At 37.0% G+C, this 24,898-nt stretch overlaps 1 long non-coding RNA gene across 1 annotated transcript in view; it reads right to left on the bottom strand.

Annotated features, from left to right (window-relative positions):
* Positions 1-24,898, bottom strand: part of LOC132673474 (uncharacterized) — a 151,633-nt gene that overhangs the window by 94,418 nt on the left and 32,317 nt on the right. The window contains exon 3 of the long non-coding RNA XR_013557035.2: positions 5,993-6,037. This is a non-coding gene — a long non-coding RNA (uncharacterized LOC132673474). The remainder of the gene's footprint in view (positions 1-5,992; positions 6,038-24,898) is intronic.

Here is a 24,898-nt window from a genome sequence, read left to right as displayed (position 1 = left end):
TCCCCCGCTCATGGTCTGTCTCTTTCTGTCTCTCAAAAATAAATTAAAAAAAAAAAAAAAAAAAAAAGAACAGAATAGTGAGTCCAGAATCAGCCACATTTATATTCATCCTTGAATTATAACAAAGGTGGCACTGCAGAGCAGTGGAAAAAGGAATATCTTTTCAGTAAATGATGCTGGGCCAACTGACTATCTAAATGAATACATGCTGTTCTGAACTTTCCCTTCTTTCTACTGAACAACACATTTTAGCAATCTTTCCATATCAACACTTGCAAATCTAACATATTTTTAATAGCTGCACAATAGTTCATTGTATGAATGTATCTCGACTAAATCATCCATTCCACTCTTGACTGATCCTTAATTTGTTTCCATTTTTTCTTCTGTGGACCCTTTTGTAAGTATGTCTGTAGTAAAACATTCTAGAAATAGAATGCTGGATCAGAGTATATGAATTTAAAGTTATTGACATTTCCCTCCAAAAAGGCCATTGCTATGTATGCTCTTACCAAGAGTTTATGAAAGTGCCCAGATTGAAACATAAATGAGAGAGGCTCCACACTTCCCATTGCTACTATCCATAACTCACAAAGGACTCTGTAAACAAATTTAATTAATCACACTGACCAACAATAAGTTAGAATGAAAGTAATGCCACCTCTGCAGAGATCAAAGTTAGGGCTGACAGAGCAAACAGGGTGAGCCACTCTATGATCTGTGTAAGGAACTGCTCTTAGAGCATGGGTTGTGAAAACATAGAAACCCCTTCCTGAAAAGAAGGCCATAAGACCAGTAGCCACTCTTGAGTTGAGCAGAGAATGCTAACTCAAGAGGCAATATGCTGACTAGAAGTAAAGTGTCCTCAATTTCTATGCTGATTAAATTACACCCAATTGCAAGAGATTGAGTAAATTGTCATGTCATCAAGGAATTCTGCAGTACTGAATATTGTGTGGTATTTAAATAAGTGGGTCATCTGCTGGGATGCAGAAATCTCATTAAAGCTTTTCATTGGAATGGTATTTTTGTAACTGGATTGGACTTTTATCACACCCACGCAATTCAGCTAGTGCTGTCTTCCTTGAAAAAAATGACTCCTTTCTCTCAAATTATACAAATTCTCCTCCCGTCTTTCAAAGTTCATCTCAAGCCCCATTTTCTCCCTGAAACTCCATTGCATATTGACAGAATTTTTCTTACAAGTCAGCATTGCACTTTATCAAGCAGAGTTTTGTAGTGTTCATTCACTGTTTCATATCTAATTGCATCACACATATATTGAGTTTCCCCAAGTTTACTATGAAAGAAATGTGAGATGAGAACCTACTTTGTTTGCACCTTTACTATTCCAGTAACCTTATTTGTCATATGTAACCTTTGCAACTACTCCCCAAGATTTGTATTAATATCACCATTTTTCAGATGAGAAAATAGAATGCCAAAGATCTTGGAATACTCTTCCTTGGGTACATACCCACTTAAGTGCCACTCTAGGATTCAAACTCAAGTCCTCTATTTCAAAGTCACTTACCACAAATACCTTCCCAAAGACTGCTCTGCAGGCTTTTTGTGTTATTGAAATTGTACCTAATTCTGGAGGCATTTGCACTATCAGCAGCATCCCCACCACTAAAATAGAAATGTCATGGGCTTTAGGTATTGGAAACGAGAGTTCCAATACTGATCATACTACTCTGAACACTCTTCCTTTCTCTTTTGGGGAAATACATACAAAATTTATCCAACTTCCAAAAGATGCAATCAGTCAACAGGTATTAAATTTAATTCTGTGCATTCTTGGGGCGCCTGGGTGGCTTAGTTGGTTGAGCATCCGACTTCAGCTCAGGTCATGATCTCGCAGTTCGTGAGTTCAAGCCCCATGTAGGGCTCTGTGCTGCCAGCTCACAGCCTGGAGCTTGCTTCAGATTCTGTGTCTCCCTCTCTCTATGCTCCTCCCCCTGCTCACACACTCTCTCTCTCTCAAGAATAAAGATTAAAAAAAAATTGATTCTGTGCATTTTTTCAGAAGTACTATAACATAGTGTTCAAATTAAACTTCAGACTAAAAAGATTCAGAGTTTGAATCCAGGATCTGTCATTATTAAATTATCCAAATTTCAGCAAGTTATTTAATTTCTCCAAGCCACATATCCACATTGGTAAAATAGCTTTAATAATCACCATCTCACTGGATCATTAGAAGGACTAAATGAGATTATATACAAATTCTTTAGCATATTTCTGGGCCATGGTAAGTGCTTCATAAAACTATCTTTTGGGTTCATGCTCACTAGATTAACAGAAAATAGGTATCTATGCTATAAGTATACTAATAATTATGCATTAGCACAGAAACTGATTAAATCAAAGCAAAGACGTTTAGAAAAAAGAAAAGCATTAATTTTCTTTAGTCTTGGTATCTGATACTTAGAAGGCCCAATGTCAGAGTACTAATTAGACTATAGCTATTATTCATGGCTGTGCAGTCAAATATTGTTGAAAATCTATAAAGAAAAATCACCTTTCTCTGTATGGATTGGAAAATAACTTAATCATGTAAAATTTTGTCAGGCATTGGTTCCGTTTTCTCACAGAATTTTTTTAAAAATTATGAGTAATAACAAACATTAGGACTCAGATCATAAACACATACACATTTTAAGAATCTTGTATATTAGCTAAAACAATGAAAACATAAAACTATCTTATTTTCTCACCTTTGCCTGCATGTAAGCAATGAAAATAAAGCTAGACAGACCTAAAACAAGTAAAAATAACTCAGTTTAAAAATGGTGAACATAGATTTTATTTCTTTTACTGAGAACGATTAAAATATCTTCAAAAAAATACATTACTTTCATTTATTTATTTATTTATTGTTTCTTTGTTTGTTTGTTTGCCTGAGAGAGAGAGAGATACAAGCAGGGGAGCCCTGGGGCAGAGGGAGAAAGGGAGAGAATCTTAAGCAGGCTCCACTCTCAAAACACAGAGCCTGACAACGGGGCTCAATCCCAGGACCCTGAGATCATGAACTGAGTTGAAATGAAGGGTTGGACACTCAACCAACTGAGCCACTGAAGTGCCCCAGAAAACACATTACTTTTAAATGAGCTCTTTGCATGTGACATAACATTGGGGATGCATTTTTCATGAGGAAATATACCAATATTTTAAAAGTTCCCTTAAACAAATTGGAAGTATTTAAAGGATGTAGATGCAACCGAGTCAAACTTTACTCAAAAGCCTGTATACTTGTTTGCAAGAACCTCATTTGAATGCTGGCCTATCAAATCAAGCACAGCTATTTTAGAAAGAAAAAAAAAATGGACAGCAGGAGTTAAATTTGATGTTCATTAACATGAAGAAAATTTCTTGCGCCATTTAACTAATATCTTAGTTGGTACAGTCACAACAAACAAATTTTAGCTGTTAAAATCTATTATACCTGCTTTAAATTGCATCTCCCTGTAGCCAGAGGCTCAATAGTTGGTTAAATTCAATTTGAGTTGCCAGAGGCTGTTAATGGGTAGGTTTTTCTATTTGTTCTCTTAATTGTTCTCTATCTAAATTATCACTGATGATGAAATCTTATGTGACTACATTCTCACATAATAAGAAAGTCTAAATAATTTTTCCTCTTCAGGATAATGATATGGAACTAAAGGCCCATAGATATCTTCAGGGACAGTTTTGTTGTTGTCGTTGTTGTTGTTGTTGTTTTTGTTGCTTTTATAATGTGTCACATTTAATTTCAAAATAAATAATTCTGCTTGGGCTTCAACAACATTAAAAAAATTAGAAATAATAAAAAAAAACTAACTGAAAGTAATAATTGTTAAGCCCATAGTAGGCTCTTAATAAATGTGTAAATGAGTACTGATAGACTATCACAGTATATTTCTAGCATTAGGAGGCCCTTCTAAACTTTTAGAATGCAAATTTTTTTCTGTCTTGAGTACCTTTTTATAATTAATGTTATATGTATGACATGACACTGATATTTCATTCTTTAATTAGTTACTGAGTTTATGATATAATAGCCACAGTAAAACACAATGAATTGGAAAGGAAACTTTTTCCCAACTTTTCCAGCAGAGGTCTCTAGAGAGCAACTAAAGTTATGGAAATAAAGGCTATATGTTCAGTAATTTACATAGAAAATTTAACTCTTCAGCTTTACATGAGCCCTTTCTTTTCACCCACGCCCCTTTCTCTTTTGATGTCTGTGCTCCTTCATCAGATAAAAGGCTGTCTAAAAAACTGATCAGAAGTAGACACAAGAGAACAGGTTAATCCCAAATGCACCGGTGTAATGTGTCACAAAACAGACAATGTAATTATCTCAGCAGCCTGTTTAACCAGCTAATTCGGCAGCTTTGCATACCAGGGGTGAGCTCATCTGTTCACTATATTACCAGCCAGGACGTTTTTCACCAAGATTACTACAGTTTTACAAAAGCTTATAAAAGCCTGAGAATTGAGTATTTCCTTCAATGTGGTATAACAGCTTTTTGCGATCTTTTATTTATAGGGAAGCAACAGACTAACAGAGAGAAGAAAATGCTGATTAGTATTGCTCAATACCAAAAAAATGAAGTCAATGATATAAATCTCTGTACATGCTCATTTAAAATGAAATACCCTCTCTTTACTGAGAATCTCTGGGGAAATACTAAATGACTTAACAGAAACGTGATTTTGATGGCAACGATTTATAAGCTCAGCTTTGCTTTTCTTAGAAGTAAATTTATTTGTCCCAAATGCATTCTGTATTTTGCTAATACTAGTTCTGTTTGGGAAAGTCAGTGTGGGCTTTACAGTCACATTGACCTGGACTTGAATCCTGGTTCTTCAATTTTATTAACTCCTGGTTTGGGCAAGTTAACCCCACAGTTTCTCTGTCATTAAAATGTGAATAATACATACATATTGCATGGTTATTGAGGGGCTTAAATCATATGTAGGAAAATGCCTGGCACAAAAATATAGCCAAGAAAATGGTAGCTATTTTCTTTATTTATTTAAGTTTATTTATTTATTTTGAGGGGGGGGCAGAGGCAGACAGAAAGGGAGAGATAGAACCCTAAGCAGGCTCCATGCTGTCAGTGCACAGCCCGATGCAGGACTCGATCTCATGAACCCTGAAATCATGACCTGAGGTGAAATCAAGAGTTGGACACTGAATCAACTGAGCCACCAACGCATCCCAGTAACTATTTCATTACATGATATACACACGTGTATACACAAACATACATAGATAATACACAGACACACAGACACATATATAACACATTATACTTACATAACTCTAGAAAATGTTAATTAACCAAAACCTGAGGAAATTATTCCAAGTCTTTTCCTTAAAATGACTATCCATTGACCATCGCAATAACCACACAACATGCAGGTCCTATAGCTAGCACAGTGCTTTGTGTGCTCAATAATATTTGTTGAATAAAAATAAGCATAACAGACTGAGGGAAGAAAAATACTGCAGCATATATAAATTTAGTCAACAGTATTGACAATAAAGTGATGTGTTTTGCTGTTCAATATTTTCAGCAAATTAAACTTCTACATCAAAGGACAGTAAGGTCTGTGTCTAACAGCTTAGATGTAGGTTATACCTTTGATGTCACATGTCTCATCATTTGACACAGCAAAATGACAACAGTGCCAGAAGAGTCAGAGAATAATGAAAATAGTCTTGAAGGTGAGGCAAAGATAAAGGAGGTTCTGATTTATAGTAAAGCCTGTGGAAGTGCCTATTATTAAACGAAAGTGAAGAGAAAACATAGATGAATTGCACTTGAGGTGCAAAATGCCCAAGGAGATGGGGTGGAAAACCTCCAGAGCCAGGGATTGGTCAAGGAGATAGACTTCAGAGTGAACCAACCACCACCTCCCAAAGTCTTATGGCAGAGAAGTCTCTGTTCTTCAACAGCAAGTTCAAAGTCCAGGGAAAGGACAACCAGAAAGTACCTACCTTTGGCTTCCACTTGATTCCCCATAGAGCTTGTCTGCCACATAGCTGAAATGAAAATTGGGTTATTCAGCTTCCTTACTCCAAATCCTCCTACAAATCCTTTGATCTACATATTCCATATTGTTTCAAACCATTTTTATTTCAAATCCCTCTACCAAGAGGGATTGTCATTTTTTTTTTTTTTTCAACAAAAGCCTGGGGGCATTTTTACCTACCATCAACTGTCTCTTCCCCTCTGACTTCTGTAAGGTGTGCTTCTTCATTCCACTTTCCCAGGACCCTATTTAAATATCACCTCCTTACAAAGCAGCTGACCACCTATTTGGAAACAGCAACTCTAGTCATTCTCTGTCTTTTATGCTGCTTTCTTCTTTTTCATATCACTTACCTAAACCTCAGTTTATATTATTTATTTGCTTATGTATTTACTGTCTCTCACTCCATTGGAATATTAGTTCAGTGATGCTAGGAACTTATTTCATTCATTGGTCTATCCCCAGTGCCTAAAAAGGTCCCTAACACATAGTAGTCATTTGGTACACATATTTGTTGAATAATTAGTGGAAAAAGAGGTCAGTAGCTGAATGTCTTTGTTTCCACCACATTGTGTTCCTATTGTACAGTGATTGTGAATTTCCATATTCTAGGTCCACCATTAGTCTGCCAGCTCCTTAAATATTGTAGAGCTAGATCTTAATTGAAGTTTGACTATAAGGTCTGGTGCACTGTGGTACCTGAGAAAATACTTGTCTAGTAAACATAAATTTCAAAAATGAACAAAAAAGACTAAATATTAAAGCTATTGAAGTGTTTTTAAAATTGAGAATCATAGTGTATTTCCAAAAATAATTAAACATATCAAGATAATACTGCTGTGACATCAAAACTGGTCCAGTAACAAATATCTCTCTGTCTCAGCCATTAATAAAAAGTACCAGACACTGATTTTATCTTGTAGGATTCTCAATATACCCCTGCAGGGTCCCATTATTATCATTCCTAAATTATAGGTAGGGAAATTGAGGTGAAAAATTGTTAAGCATCTTGTCCAGAATCACACAGCTAATAAATGCTATGATTTGAATCCTAGTCATATTAACAGCTGTCTTTAGGAGTCCTTCAGTATCTACTCTTCAGACTGATCTGATATTTCAAATATTATTTTCTCCATTTCATTTTACCATGAATCCCCATTTTCTATTTCTCTCTTCTAACAATCAAGTTAATATCACTAACTTAAGAACTTAAACACTGCAAAGCTTCATTAAGGTTTGGATGCTAAACTCTTAAAACATACTTAATAATAAATATGTATCCCCTTCCAAAAAGGGAGGCTAACAAAGGTTAATGTCGTCCTTGGGGTGGTAAAATTTAAATTTCATTAGAGTTTCCTAAGCTTATTTTAGAGGAAAAAAATGTTACAATCTTTTCATAAAACCTGCATTTCAAGGCACTTCTATGATTTATGAATTTCTCTCCCATAGAAAACGAGTGATATATAGCTGGAGTCTAATTCATTCCAACTCATCAGATGCATTTTGTAATTCCATATCACCTTTTGAATCAATAGGCATTTAATACGGAGGAGATGTATTTAGGTTTGAAAGAGGATAAAAATTAGACAGTCAGCTATTCCTTACATGGAATCCTGTTAACATATTTTCATATGGTGTCAGGTCAAATACCTTTTTTTTTTAGACTCATTGCCCAATATTCTTTAGCTGCTGTATAATTTACTCTTACACTATGCTTATAGGCAATATTAATTTGCATGGGTTAAAAAGGGTCATTAGTGTATTATTAAGTATTTGTAAGGCCTTTGACAAAGATAAAGTGTTATATTAGTAACTGTGTGTACCAAATTAATATTTCCTTCCTCAGAACCTTAAATTTTAAAGTTTTCGGAGGGAATCCTGGGAAGATGGTGGTGTAGGAGGACTCTGGGCTCATCCCGTGTCCTGCTGATCACTTAGATTCCACCTACACCTGCCTAAATAACCCAGAAAACCGCCAGAAGACTAGCAGAATGGAGTCTCAGGAGCCAAGCACAGACAAGAGGCCCACGGAAGAGGGTAGGCAGGGCGGCGAGGCAGTGCGCGCTCCACGGACTGGTGGGAGGGAGCCGGGGTGGAGGGGCGGACTGCGGGCCAGGCAGAGCCCCGGAGTCTTTCTGGCAAAAGCGGAGGGGCCGGACGGAGTGTGTTCGGACAGCAAGCAGGACTTGACACCTGGAAGGTTATAAACTAACAGCTTTGCTCAGAGAACAGGAAGGCTGGAGGACAACGGGAGGGAGAGCTGTTGAGCACTGGACTACAGAGCTCAGCTTGGTGGGGAACAAAGGCGCTTGCCAACGCCATCTCCCTCGCCCATCCCCCAGCCAAAATCCCAAAGGGAACCAGTTCCTGCCAAGGAACTTGCTTGCAGTGCACAAACACCCAACGCCATGCTTCTGCAGATCCATCCCTCTGGCGGGTCTGACTCCCTCCCGGTGCTGCAGGGCCCCTCCCGAAGTGGATCTCCAAAGGAAAAGCGAGCTGAGCCTGCCCCTCCCGCCCCCGTGCACCTTGCCGATCCACCCCAGCTAATACGCCAGATCCCCAGCACCACAAGCCTGGCAGTGTGCAAGTAGCCCAGATGGGCCACGCCACCCCACAGTGAATCCTGCCCCTAGGAGAAGGGAAGAGAAGGCACACACCAGTCTGACTGTGACCCCAGCGGTGGGCTGGGGGCAGACATCAGGTCTGACGGTGGCCCCGCCCACCAACTCCAGTTATATAACACAGCACAGGGAAAGTGCCCTGCAGGTCCGCACTACTCCAGGCACTATCCAAAATGACGAAACGGAAGAATTCTCCTCAAAAAAACGTCCAGGAAATAACAACAGCTAACAAACTGATCAAAAATGATTTAAACAATATAACAGAAAGTGAATTTAGAATAATAGTCATAAAATTAATCGTTGGGCTTGAAAAAAGTATAAAGTACAGCAGAGAATCTCTTGCTACAGAGATCGAGGGACTAAGGAACAGCCAGGAGGAGCTAAAAAATGCTATCAATGAACTGCAAAATTAAATGGAGACAACTACGGCTCAGATTGAAGAGGCAGAGGAAAGAATAGATGAACTAGAAGATAAAATTATGGAAAAAGAAGAAGCTGAGAAAAAGAGATAAAAATATCCAGGAGTATGAGTGGAAAATTAGAGAACTAAGTGATGCACTAAAGAGAAATAATCTACGCATAACTGGTATTCCAGAGGAGGAAGAGAGAGGGAAAGGTGCTGAAGGTGTACTTGAAGAAATAATAGCTAAGAACTTCCCGGATCTGGGGAAGGAAAAAGGCATTGAAATCCAAGAGGCACAGAGAACTCCCTTCAGACGTAACTTGAATCAATCTTCTGCATGACATGTCATAGTGAAACTGGCAAAATACAAGGATAAAGAGAAAATTCTGAAAGCAGCTACAGATAAATGTGCTCTAACATATAAAGGGAGACCTATAAGACTTGTGACTGATCTCTCTACTAAAACTTGGCAGGCCAGAAAGGAATGGCAGGAAATCTTCAATGTGATGAACAGAAAAAATATGCAGCCGAGAATCCTTTATCCAGCAAGTCTGTCATTTAGAATAGAAGGAGAGATAAAGGTCTTCCCAAACAACCAAAAACTGAAGGAATTTGTCACCACTAAACCAGCCCTACAAGAGATCCTAAGGGGGATCCTGTGAGACAAAGTACCAGAGACATCGCTACAAGCATGAAACCTACAGACATCACAATGACTCTAAACCCGTATCTTTCTATAATAACACTGAATGTAAATGGACTAAATGCGCCAACCAAAAGACATACGGTATCAGAATGGATAAAAAAACAAGACCCATCTATTTGCTGTCTACAAGAGACTCATTTTAGACCTGAGGACACCTTCAGATTGAGAGTGAGGGGATGGAGAACTATTTATCATGCCACTGGAAGTCAAAAGAAAGCTGGAATAGCCATACTTATATCAGACAAACTAGACTTTAAATTAAAGCCTGTAACAAGAGATGAAGAAGGGCATTATATAATAATCACAGGGTCTATCCATCAGGAAGAGCTAACAATTATAAATGTCTATGCGCTGAATACCGGAGCCCCCAAATATATAAAACAATTACTCGCAAACATAAGCAACCTTATTGATAAGAATGTGGTAATTGCAGGGGACTTTAACACTCCACTTACAGAAATGGATAGATCATCTAGACACACGGTCAATAAAGAAACAAGGGCCCTGAATGATACATTGGATCAGATGGACTTGACAGATATATTTAGAACTCTGCATCCCAAAGCAACAGAATATACTTTCTTCTTGAGTGCACATGGAACATTCTCCAAGATAGATCACATACTGGGTCACAAAACAGCCCTTCATAAGTATACAAGAATTGAAATCATACCATGCATACTTTCAGACCACAATGCTATGAAGCAAAGCTTTCAAGCTATGAAGCTTGAAATCAACCACAGGAAAAAGTCTGGAAAACCTCCAAAAGCATGGAGGTTAAAGAACACCCTACTAAAGAATGAGTGGGTCAACCAGGAAATTAGAGAAGAAATTAAAAAATATATTGAAACAAATGAAAATTAAAATACAACAATCCAAATGCTTTGGGATGCAGCAAAGGCAGTCCTGAGAGGAAAATACATTGCAATCCAGGCCTATCTCAAGAAACAAGAAAAATCCCAAATACAAAATCTAACAGCACACCTAAAGGAAATAGAAGCAGAACAGCAAAGACAGCCTAAATCCAGCAGAAGAAGAGAAATAATAAAGATCAGAGCAGAAATAAACAATATAGAATCTAAAAAAACTGTAGAGCAGATCAACGAAACCAAGAGTTGGTTTTCTGAAAAAATAAACAAAATTGATAAACCACTAGCCAGGCTTCTCAGAAAGAAAAGGGAGATGACCCAAATAGATAAAATCATGAATGAAAATGGAATGATTACAACCAATCCCTCAGAGATACAAACAATTATCAGGGAATACTATGAAAAACTATATGCCAACAAATTGGACAACCTGGAAGAAATGGACAAATTCCTAAACACCCACACGCTTCCAAAACTCAATCAGGAGGAAATAGAAAGCTTGAACAGACCCATAACCAGCGAAAAATTGAATTGGTTATCAAAAATCTCCCAACAAATAAGAGTCCAGGACCAGATGGCTTCCCAGGGGAGTTCTACCAGACGTTTAAAGCAGAGATAATACCTATCCTTCTCAAGCTATTCCAAGAAATAGAAAGGGAAGAAAAACTTCCAGACTCATTCTATGAAGCCAGTATTACTTTGATTCCTAAACCAGACAGAGACCCAGTAAAAAAGAGAACTACAGGCCAATATCCCTGATGAATATGGATGCAAAAATTCTCAATAAGATACTAGCAAATCGAATTCAACAGCATATAAAAAGAATTATTCACCATGATCAAGTGGGATTCATTGCTGGGATGCAGGGTTGGTTCAACATTCGCAAATCAATCAACGTGATACATCACATTAATAAAAGAAAAGATAAGAACCATATGATCCTGTCAATCGATGCAGAAAAGGCCTTTGACAAAATTCAGCAACCTTTCTTAATAAAAACCCTTGAGAAAGTCGGGATAGAAGGAACATACTTAAAGATCATAAAAGCCATTTATGAAAAGCCCACAGCTAACATCATCCTCAATGGGGAAAAACTGAGAGCTTTTTCCCTGAGATCAGGAACACGACAGGGATGTCCACTCTCACTGCTGTTGTTTAACATAGTGTTGGAAGTTCTAGCATCAGCAATCAGACAGCAAAAGGGAATCAAAGGCATCAAAATAGGCAAAGATGAAGTTAAGCTTTCACTTTTTGCAGATGACATATTATATATGGAAAATCTGATAGACTCCACCAGAAGTCTGCTAGAACTGATACATGAATTCAGCAAAGTTGCAGGATGCAAAATCAATGTACAGAAATCAGTTGCATTCATATACATTAATAATGAAGCAAGACATTATTTCTTCAATAATGAAGAAAGACAAATAAAGAAACTGATCCCATTCACAATTGCACCAAGAAGCATAAAATACCTAGGGATAAATCTAACCAAAGATGTAAAAGATCTGTATGCTGAAAACTATAGAAAGCTTATGAAGGAAATTGAAGGAGATATAAAGAAATGGAAAGACATTCCCTGCTCATGGATTGGAAGAATAAATATTGTCAAAATGTCAATACTACCCAAAGCTATCTACACATTCAATGCAATCCCAATCAAAATTGCACCAGCATTCTTCTTGAAACTAGAACAAGCAATCCTAAAATTCATATGGAACCACAAAAGGCCCTGATAGCCAAAGTAATTTTGAAGAAGAAGACCAAGCAGGAGGCATCACAATCCCAGACTTTAGCCTCTACTACAAAGCTGTAATCATCAAGACAGCATGGTATGGGCACAAAAACAGACACAGAGACCAATGGAATAGAATAGAAACCCCAGAACTAGTCCCACAAACGTATGGGCAACGAATCTTTGACAAAGCAGAAAAGAACATCCAATGGAAAAAAGACAGTCTCTTTAACAAATGGTGCTGGGAGAACTGGACAGCAACATGCAGAAGGTTGAAACTAGACCACTTTCTCACACCATTCACAAAAATAAACTCAAAATAGATAAAGGACCTGAATGTGAGATAGGAAACCATCAAAAACCTAGAGGAGAAAGCAGGAAAAGACCTCTCTGACCTCAGCCATAGCAATTTCTTACTTGACACATCCCCAAAGGCAAGGGAGTTAAAAGCAAAAATGAACTACTGGGACCTTATGAAGATAAAAAGCTTCTGCACAGCAAAGGAAACAACCAACAAAACTAAAAGGCAACCAACGGAATGGGAAAAGATATTTGCAAATGACATATCGGACAAAGGGTTAGTATCCAAAATCTATAAAGAGCTCACCAAACTCCACACCCGAAAAACAAATAATCCAGTGAAGAAATGGGCAGAAAACGTGAATAGACACTTCTCTAAAGAAGACATCCGGATGGCCAACAGGCACATGAAAAGATGCTCAACATTGCTCCTCATCAGGGAAATACAAATCAAAACCACACTCAGATATCACCTCACGCCAGTCAGAGTGGCCAAAATGAACAAATCAGGAGACTATAGATGCTGGAGAGGATGTGGAGAAACGGGAACCCTCTTGCACTGTTGGTGGGAATGCAAATTGGTGCAGCCGCTCTGGAAAGCAGTGTGGAGGTTCCTCAGAAAATTAAAAATAGACCTACCCTATGACCCAGCAATAGCACTGCTAGGAATTTACCCAAGGGATACAGGAGTACTGATGCATAGGGGCGCTTTGACCCCAATGTTTATAGCAGCACTCTTAACAATAGCCAAATTATGGAAAGAACCTAAATGTCCATCAACTGATGAATGGATAAAGAAATTGTGGTTTATACACACAAAGGAGTACTACGTGGCAATGAGAAAGAATGAAATATGGCCCTTTGTAGCAACATGGATGGAACTGGAGAGTGTGATGCTAAGTGAAATAAGCCATACAGAGAAAGACAGATACCATATGTTTTCACTCTTATGTGGATCCTGAGAAACTTAACAGAAACCCGTTGGGGAGGGGAAGGGAAAAAAAAAAAAGAGGTTAGAGTGGGAGAGAGCCAAAGCATAAGAGACTCTTAAACTTAGAACAAACTGAGGGTTGATGGGGGGTGGGAGGGAGGGGAGGGTGGGTGATGGGTATTGAGGAGAGCACCTTTTGGGATAAGCACTGGGTTTTGTATGGAAACCAATTTGACAATAAACTTCATATATTGAAAAAAAATTTAAAGTTTTCTTATTTTTCTTTTGTTATTAGATAATTTATATGGTTCTGTTCATAAAACTCATCATTTTGAAGTACTTTTCTTTTATTCGCATATTTATTCATTTACTCAACAAATACAAATAGAGAGCCTACTTATTATAACAGGCTCTATGCTTGTACTGGGAATACTGTGGGGGGAAAAACAGACACAAAGAGTGAAAAATAATGTGCAGAGGCATCTCTGAATGCCATTATAATTATAAAATTAAATGAATAGTTACAACTTATTGTCAGATATTACATACAGGCCAGGTCCTGTGGTTGAGGAAATGATGTAATACTTTAAGGGTTACATCAACTCTCTCCATTAACTATGGTACCATTTAAAATATATGTGCAATGTAAACCTATTATATATCCCAATATCTAAGCATGAAAATTATAAATATATAGGTTGCTTCACATTTTACTAAGTTACTGCGGCATATTTTGAATTTATTTCTCTGCAGTCTTTGAAAAAAGAAATTGTTATTATCTTTTGGTCATGGTTTAGGTTTGCTTGGGATGGAAGACAGAAGAATGGGTTAATTTTTGAACCAATAAAGTCCTGGCATTTCATGTAGAAGAAACCATATGAGATGAGGCAGGGGGTCTGTGTGCCCAGGACAGCAATTAGTCTCATTTGGTTAGGGCATAATGGTAGTGAAGAACACTGGGAGATAATGTTGAAAATGCAGTTTGGCAGGGGTGTTGAGAATTGTACTTGGCAAGTCAAGGAGTTGACAGTTCTTGTGCAGGAGATTAACACGATCAGAACTGGGCTCTGAAGAGATTATTCTGACAACAACGTAGAGAATGAATTTGGAGAGGGGACAGAGGAGAAAAAGATGCTAATGGAAGGCATAAAGGTCAAAGCTAGTGAAGGACTGAACTACAAGAGTTGATGTGAGAATGCGGAGGTAAGAAAAGGTGCTGCAGAAAGACAATTAACAACACTGGGGAACAGATTGGATTTGGACCAAGAGGAATCTTCTCACAAAATAGGGCAAGTTTTTTTTAGAATTTGTCTCATTAAAGTTTCTGATAATGACAAATCAATACAAGGGGTTTTAAGGTTTCCTCATCTAAGATAACTGCCTCTGTAGAAAATGTTAGTATTTGTTAATAATGAAATATCACGCAAAATCATAGGCTAAATATTATATTTATAAACATTTATTAAAGTTATTTTAATAATAGTTATATCAAGCACTTACCAGATAGCATGTTAAAATGTACCAGATGGCATGTTAAAGATGTTACATATTACATTCATTATCTAGCTGAAACCACAACAAACCTACAGGGAGGTTCAGTTATTATCCCCTTTTTACAACTGAGAAAACAAAATCAGAGAACTGAAGCAACATTAATCCAGAATTTGGACTCAGCTCTGCCAGACTCTGCAGTATGAGCACTTAGCCAAATTTACACATGAGAGAATAATAATTACTTCACCCTGAAGACCAAAGAAGTTAAAAGAATTTGTACTACTTACTTATCAAAATGAAATGTTGAAGTCTTTCGCCAAAATAGGACAAATGTCTATCTACTGAGTATGTACTGTGTGCCAACCTATGCTTTAAATGCTTAGATAATGGATTCTTAGGTACTGAATTCTTACATGACAAGGATAAAGAAAAAATATATATAAACATTCAGAAAATATTTTCATTCCTATTGCTCAGCTACTTAGACACATTGCTGACTGGTAAAGTAGCAGAGAGAAACACTGGAGAGAGCTAAGAGGCAAACTTATTTCACCTATGAAGCAGCATAGGACAGCCCAGTGAAGAAGAAAAAAAGGCTGGAATGAAGAAGTAAGGACGGACTAAGATTGGAATTGGTGTATGCTAAGGCTTTGCAGGAAAAGAGGACAGATTAAACTATTTATGGTGCTGGAGATTATTGATGGTATTTGAGGGAAAAGGAGATGTTCAAAGGAAATGTTTTAGAAAATTTTACTCAATGGTGTGCTATGCAACCACTTCATTAATATTCTCAAGAGATATTTAGGGAAGACACATATTACATTTCAAGACGTTGGAGGATTGGATTTTTGTTAACTATGGATACATCACCATGCTAACCAGAATATACTTAGAAAGCAGCCTCAACATTTTATATACATGTGGAATTATGTATCATGCCTGTTCTGAGATGTGGTCCCATGTAATCTATTTCTAATCATCTTTAAAGCATGAAAGATTAAAAATAAATAAATTCCTAGAGCACCTGGATGGCTCAGTCTGTTAAGCATCTGACTCTTGATTTCGGCTCAGGTCATGATCTCACAGTTCGTGAGATCAATCCCCACATCAGGCTCTGCACTGTCAGCATGGAGCTTGCTTGAGATGCTCTGTTGCCCTTTCTCTCTGCCCCTCCACTGCTCTCTCTGTCTCTCTCTCTCAAAATAGAGAAATAAACATTTTATTTTTTATTTTTTTTTAATTTTTTTTTAACGTTTACTTTTGAGACAGAAAGAGACAGAGCATGAACGGGGGAGGGTCAGAGAGAGAGGCAGACACAGAACCTGAAGCAGGCTCCAGGCTCTGAGCTGTCAGCACAGAGCCTGACGCGGGGCTCGAACTCACGGACCATGAGATCATGACCTGAGCCGAAGTTGGACGCTTAACCAACTGAGGCACCCAGGCGCCCCAAGAAATAAACATTTTAAAAAAAGAGTAAATAAGTTCCTTTTTCTTTGTCAATTACACTAGATTTAAGGATATCCTTATAATAATATTGTCACTCATTTAATTTCTGAAATTGGTTTTTGTTTGTTTTTTTAAGAGGGTGACATTGAGGTGGAGGCATAACTAGCAGCAAGGTAGTCAAATCTAACCTATATAGAATACAGAATGGCGATTACAATCATCTACCATAGTGGAGTTTAAAGATTACAATAATCTACTTGGGTGGAAAGGAGTGGGAAATCCAAAGTGACAGTGGAAAATCAGGGATTGAGAATGGCAACCTTAGACAGAGCTCCCACTAACTAGTAATGACCATCCACCTCTCTGTCTCCAAATTGTATAGTCCTATTCTCAACCTGCCCCCAAATTCTATTACTATGTCCATATTGAGAGGGCACATAAGAAACATTAGATCCATAGCTCATTAGGGAAAGCCCAAAATTACTTCTCATCCTCCTCTACCTTAATATTTCAGAAACTAGTTTTGGAGTTTTGTTTTGCTTTGCTTTGAACCCCATTTTCCCTAATACCAGCCTTTTCTTCTCTACTCATGTTCTCCCATAATTACCATCACCAATGGATACATATTCCTAAATGGTAACTTAAGCTCTGATAAAGGTTTAAAAAAAGGTCTGTGAGGGGCGCCTGGGTGGCTTGGTCGGTTAAGCGTCCGACTTCAGCTCAGGTCATGATCTCACGGTCCGTGGGTTCGAGCCCCGCGTCGGGCTCTGTGCTGACAGCTCAGAGCCTGGAGCCTGTTTCAGATTCTGTGTCTCCCTCTCTCTCTGCTCCTCCCTTGTTCATGCTCTGTCTCTCTCTGTCTCAAAAATAAATAAACGTTAAAAAAAAAAAAATTTAAAAATAAAAAAAGGTCTGTGAAAAGGAAAAAAAAAACTGACAAAGATTATTACACATAATATCCTGCTTGATTGTTTTTTTTTTTTTTTTTTTGCGGATCGATCTCCTGACCCATTTTTTAGGTTTGGATTCCTGTGTAATTCCTTGAATAACTTACCCTGTTTTTATTCTCAGTTTTGAATATTGTCTTTACCTTTGTCCTGACACTTTCCCATTTTTGTTCATCCATCTCGTGGCCAGATATGTCTCCCTTCTTTTAGACTATGAAACAACTCTAGCCTTGCTCTCTAATACTCCATTCCTCAAACCAACCCCATCCTCAGTTCTCCTGTTATTTTACTGCTAAGTCACCAGGGAACTGAGGAAGCCCAGGCCAGAACAAGAAAACTAGCCCAGCAGGATGTGAAGCAAGTGTGGCATAGAAGAGCTCATGTCTTGAGAAGTTCATACTGTCAGGAGCCATGGGATTCATAAATTCATTCAGGAAGAATCTTGGTTGGTATCCAAGATCTAAGATCTAACCAAAAGAGACTCATAAGACACAGAGTTTGAGTCAGCCACCTGAAGTTGACTATGGACATAGACACAAGTTAGTCATGGTGAAACAAGCTAAAGATGGTCAGAGACCAGATTAAAATAGTGATGGGCAGGATGGGGTACTAGATAGAATCTGGATCAGGAAACCTGAAAATCATTTTGTTGTGGTATAAACCAGCCTAAATAGGAATAAAGAGGAGATGTGAATGATCCTAGGGCAAGCACAGGGTACCTCATACTCTAGTTATAAATGTCCTTCCGGGTGTACATAATCTTGACTGCTTTGCAGAGTGAGTTGACACTATAAAGGAAGGTACTTTCTGCTAATAATTGTAAGAGCAAGACAGCTACAGACTTTTATTTAACATTCATCATTAACTTTCATAGTCATTATGTATCCAAATACATAATCTATTTGCCTTATTTCCCTATTGATGGTTTCTTCCCCCAAAGTATTTGAGCATTTTCTGTATATAATGTCTGCTTATTCAGAAATTAACCATAATTGAATGTAAACTGAATAGTTACTATTTACTCTATATTGAAAAAGTTTAATTTTTTCAAGTAACTTCTCAGAAAACAAAATGTTAAATGCTCATCTGACAAATGGTATGCATATTGGTAACCTATTGGTAGGGTTAAGAATGGGGTACATAAGGAGACTGAAGGAAAAGAAATTGTTGACTCCAATTCTATACTACAGTTACAGTGAAGAATGTAGATTTTGTCCTCATCTTTGCCAGCACTGCTGACGTCTTAAATGTGCTAGATTACCTTATTTCCTCATTCTATCCTAATGTTGACTTTTTATGTACCTCATAAACATATGAGGGATAATTGTGAGATTGTAGGTAAGGTCATATGAGATCCCCTGAAAAATGTATCTTTGGAAGCACAGCATATTATAATTAAGACAATTTCCACAGCCTTGAAATCCTCAAAAGGCCCCAGGCTTAGTTTGGTTTGGTGCCAGAATATATCAGGTTGACAGCCAACAATCATTGCTTCTTTCTTTCTTTCTTTCTTTTTTTGTTTTCTAATAAACAGAAGACTTCTGTCACACTTAGTCCTACATATTAAATTACCATACTACCACAGGAGTTTGATGAGTTTCCATTGATTTGAGCCAGCACTCAATATAAAACAATAGATGCTGACCTGACACATGAGGACAGGACAGTCATTTTTATCTTGGCAAAAAAAAAAAAAAAAGGCGGGGGGGGGGGGGGGCAAGGTTAGCTTCTCCTTTAAAACAATTTAGTGCTATCTCCTTATTTTGTTCCTATTAACTTTTCCCACTAAACAATATTTTTTAAAAAGGATATATTATGAAAATATGAAATTATAAATACATCCAGGGATGCCCAGATGGCTCAGTCAGTTAAGCATCTGATTCTTGATTTCAGCTCAGGTCATGATCTCATGGTTCTTGAGATCCAGTCCCACATCAGGCTCTGTGCTGACACTGCAGAGCCTGTTTGAGATTCTCTCTTTCCGTCTCTCTCTGTGCCCTTCCCCCACTTACTTTCTCTCTCTCTCCCAAAATAAATAAACTTAAAAAATATTTTTAAAATAATAAAAATACATACATACATACACACATACATAAAAAGAACACATACAAGTGTCATGAACAGTTGTTGAAAAGGTGTTCACTATCACTCATCATCAGAGATGTGTGAATCAAAGCACAATAAAATATCACCTCACATGTTACAACAGCTACTATCAGCATCACCTGGTGGCTCAGTCCAGTAAGCCTCCAGCTTTAGCTCAGGTCATGATCTTGTGGTTCACAAGGTGGAGCCCTGCATTGGCTGTGTGTTGACAGCTCAGAGCCTGGAGTCTGCTTCAGATTCTGTGTCTCCCTTTCTCTCTGCCCCTTCCCTGTTCACACTCTTTCTCTCTCTCTCTCAAAAATAAATAAACATTAATTTAAAAAAAATTAAACAGAAATTTAAAAAGATTGCTACTATCAAAAAGGTAGGAGATAGCAAGAATTGGTAAGGGTGTGGAGAAAAGGGAATCCTTGCACACTGTTGATGGGAATGCAAATTGGTATAGCCATTATGGAGAACAGTATGGAGGTTATTCAAAATATTAAAAATAGAACTATCATATGATCCAGCAATACCACTTCTGGGTATCTATCCAAAGGAAATAAAGTCAGTATCTCAAAAAGGTATCTACCACTCCTACATTCACTGCAGCATTATTCATAATAGCCAAGATATGGAAACAATCTGAGTGCTAATAGAAAAAGAAAAATGTGGTATATATATATATATATATATATATATAATATATATATAATGGAATATTATTCAGCCACAAAAAGGAAGGAAATCCTTCCATTTGTGACAACATGGATGAGCCTGGAGTACATTATGCTATGTGAAATAAGTCAGACATAGAAGACAAATTCTATATGATTCCATGTATATGTGGAATCTTAAAAAGTCCACCTCATAGAACCAAAGAGAAGAGTGGTTGCCAGGGGTTGGGGGAAGCAGGAAATGCAGAGATGTTGGTCAAAGGTTACAACTGTCAGTTATAAAATGAATAAAATCTGGGAATCTAAAGTATAGCATTGTGACTATTGTTAATAATACTGTACAAAATTTGCTAAGACAGTAGATCATAAATGTTCTTACCACAGGCACACACACACACACACACACACACACACACACACAATTATGTGAGGTGATAGATGTGTTAATTAACTTGATTATGATAATCATCTCACAATGTGTATATATATTAAACCATCACATTATGCCATTGTGCATCCTAAACAATTACAAATGCATATTAATAGGTTGTTTTCTCTATCAACATTAAGTAACAAATCTTTTTAAAAAGTGGATTTAGGATTGGAAGCCTTAGAAACACTAAAATGTGTGGGGAGCTGAAGAAGAATCACCCACAAAGGCACAGAGACAGAATGGTCAGGGAAGCTCGGAGATAGCCACAGAAAGCTTTATCATGGAAGCCAAAGGGTTATAGATTTTTCACCAGAAGCGTATGTTAGGTATGGTAGAGAAAATGTGCTCAGAAAAGCAATAAAGAAATTGAATATGAAAAGGCTTGAAAGTGACCATCGACATTGACAATTAGGATGATGTTAATTTCATCATAAAGTAGCTCTCACAAAGTCATAAGCTACATTGTGTGAATGTGTGAATAGAGAGGGTCTGGATTCCAGCTGGAAATGGGAGTGGGCACAGTCAGGAAAATGACAGGGAAAGCCAAAGAGAAGAAAGGTCAAGAAAGACATTTTTTAAGCCTTAGAGAAAGGAATATATTCATTGCCCAAATGGAAGGAGTCAGTAGAAGAAAACAGACTGAAGTCTTAGTTGAGAGAGAGGAGTTCTGGGTCCATTTTGAATCCTACCTATGCATTTAGCTATCACCTAGACTCCAGGACTAATTCTTCGTCCAAAGAGAATGTCATAAGCTTTAGGCTAGCATTTGAGTCTCAAGTCACCCTTGCTGATTTCTGCTACTTTCTGACTTTGTTACAGGTCCTAGTTCCTAGGCTCTGGCTTTATCCCTTGCAATCAATCGTAAACTTGAGCCATAATTCACACAAATTCTCCTATTCCAAATTTCTACCTGGATTAATCTCCAAGATTCTTTGTTCCTCTCTCTAGAATTTAGATATTTGACACATATTCCACTGTTTTTCCTCAAGTATGATATATACACTGTGATCTGCTTATCCCTATGCCCTTCTTCCTGTGAACATAATCCCAATTCTGCTTAAGTACCAAGCGACCATATGTGTTAAGGGCAGTGAGCCCCTTCCCACCTCAGGAAGAATTTTTCTTAGTCAAAACTAGTTATGGAAATTCTATCCCCCTGAATATTGATTTGCTCTCAAACAGAATGTGTCAAAATTTTCATCTGCTGATGGTCTAGGAAAGGAGAAGCCCTGGAAGAAAAATGTCAACTTTTTTTTTCTTTTTTTACTTGATATGACTGCGTCTACACAGAGTATCTGGCATTCAGCCACAGCCAGTGACCACAAAAGAACATAGGACTACTGGGCAAGAAGAGGGAGAGAACCCAGGTTTATCAATGAGCCTCTGAATTTGTCACAGAATTGCCTACCTTCAGTCTTGTTATATGAGATTATCTGTTTTCCTACATATATTTTATTGGATTTTTCTCTTTCTTTAAACAAATAGTATATAAATGACATATTGCATAAGTAAAATCTAGAAAAAAAAGTGATTTCACTGAGGTCATACTACATGCCAGTTATTTTATATGCATTATTTTATTTAATTTTTACAACAAGCCTGTGAGGTTCATATTTGATCCACATTTAAGGGTGGGTCTGACATTTCCCCTGTGAAGTTGAAAATTCTAGGATGCATCTTTTAGTGCTGCTTCTAGACTTCCCTGATACCAGTTTGCTAGACCTTAAACTTTTCCCTTATGAATATCAAAGTTCTGTAGTAGAGCATAGGGCTATGAGTATGGTTTGAGAAAGAAAACACACTGTTCAAACCTTAGTACAGTTATTAGATGTGTAAACTAAGACACATTACTCAGGTTCTAGACTCTGTATTATTATTTGTAAAAGACAATAATATTACTTACCCCCAAAGGGTTGTGGTAAAATATTAAGTTACAGAATGCCTATGTAACTTTTAGCCAATACAGATACCAATACCAATACCAATACCAATACCAATTTGGTCATATAACAAGTGTCTTTTTATTCATGTTACTACTGCTACTGAAAAATGCAGGGTCAATTTTTAAAAATCACATCATAGAATTTTAGGACTGTAAGAGACTGCAGAGATGAAATTCTGTCATATCTTCCATCAAAAGGTAATCTTAACCTAATTAAAAATGTAGCTCAGGGAAAAATATGTAAGTGATCTTTTAATCAATTTTTTTAAAAAGTTGAATAGAATGAATTTAATTACTATTATGAAACAATTATTTAGAATCAATGACCAGTTAACTAACTATTCCAATATAGCTACATGGGGGTAGGAAGAAGAGCACATCTAGTTAAAATTTAAGAACATGATCATCTCCACTGCATTTTACCATACCTGGCTGACAACTTTGTAGTGTTGTATAATTCAAAGAACACTGAACTTGGAATCAAAAGATGTAGCTGTGAGCAAGCCCCTTCTCTATTATTTATTAAGTCTGTAACTTACCATCTCTAAATCTCACCTTCTTTATCTTTAAAACAGGGTGATGATTTAATACTTTGCTTATCTCACAATTATGATTCTAAAAATCAAAATATATGCAGAAGACATTTATACATTGAAATGTGCAGTATAAATGTAAGGAAAATAAAAATTTCAGGGAACACAAATGGTGGAAACTTCACACTTTGCATTCTATCACATGTTCTTCAAGGTTTTTCTCCCCCTTGGGATATTTACTTATTATTTATTCAGCAGCCTTTCTGAAACCTCACATAGTAACACAGCACAGTGCCATGGATGGCTGTAGATTCAACCAGAGCCTTTTGATGATGGTGATCTTTGAAGGTTTCCCATGTATAGAGCTACTCTCACTTTGCTCACTACAATTGATAGAATCAAGCTACAGGCTTAACATATGATAGTCAGTTTGAGTCAAGGTTGGAAATCACTCAATCAAGAAACCACTCAGTCACTCTGTCTAAAAAACAAATGGATTAGAGAAGAAAAACCAAGATGACTCAGACCCAATTCTGAAAACGTTTTTAATGGGGCATTGATTCAGCCTCTACTGAATATTTACTAAAAATAAAAAATAATATTGGCAACACTCTTTGTGCAGTCTTTTTTAGACAGCTGTGACATCTAAGGAATACTTGGAACACTGCATATAAAAATTCTATAAATAATAGCATCATTCTTGTCTATGATTATTTTTCTCATTCTAAAAAGTCCTTGAATAAAATGAGCTATTTTTCAGGAATGTCAGAAAGCTCCAGAAATTAATAAATTGAGCACCACTACTCATTAATCTATTATTGCAATTTTTAGTTAGTGTGAAAGTTCAGAATCCTTTTCTCCATACAAAATATACTTTATGGGCTGGTTAGATTCTCAGACTGGCCCAAAACTTGACAGAAAACTCCATGTGACACAAAAACGGTAAGAGGCTACTCCGAAAGCTAAGGTAATCATTGACAGCATTGACAGTGGACATTATATAAGAGGCAAAACAAACCAGGAACAAGAAGGCCATGGAGCATTTCTGGGGGCCACATTTGAGGAGGAATAGACCAGTGAATCATATAGAAACCACAGGTTAGCACTCTGTTTCCCTTCACAGCCAAGGATTCAAAAGGAATAGTCTACATTAATTGACTATGCAGCGATTCATTGAAAATTTGTTACATACTGTTGATTATAATAAAGGAGATAACCAGTTTGGAGATATTACTAGAGTATACCTATAGGACTACAATCATTTGGTTTTAGGGAATGCAAATGCTCAACTTTCCAAGGAAATGTCAAACTGCTTTCTGAAGTTATTTAACCAATTTAATATCCTACTGGCAGTACATAAATTTTCACACTCTTCTCTATCCTTTCCAATACTTGATATAGTCAGATTTCTTGATTTTTGTCAGACTAATTGGTATAAAATTATATCTGATTATTCTCTTAAGTTGCATTTTCCTGGCTATTAAAGAGATTAAGCACCTTTTTTTCCACTTATTCCTCATTTTGTTTCATTTCTGTTCATATTATTTGTCTATTTTTCAATTAGGTTGCTTGTTTTTCTTATTGATTTATAAGGATTTTAGAAGAAAAAAAAATATATTTTTTTTTTTAGAAACTAATAGTTAATTGTCTTTCAAATTTTGTCTTCAGTTTACTGCTTGTCTTTTTACTTTATTTATTTACCTTTGATGAATAGCACCTCTTAGATCCAATGTAGTTAAATTTATC

Source organism: Panthera onca, chromosome C1 (assembly GCF_046562875.1).
Source record: "Panthera onca isolate mPanOnc1 chromosome C1, mPanOnc1 haplotype 2, whole genome shotgun sequence".
Lineage (NCBI taxonomy): Eukaryota > Metazoa > Chordata > Mammalia > Carnivora > Felidae > Panthera > Panthera onca.
The sequence above is the reverse complement of the archived record's forward strand: the minus strand, read 5'-3'. Positions and strand labels throughout refer to the sequence as shown.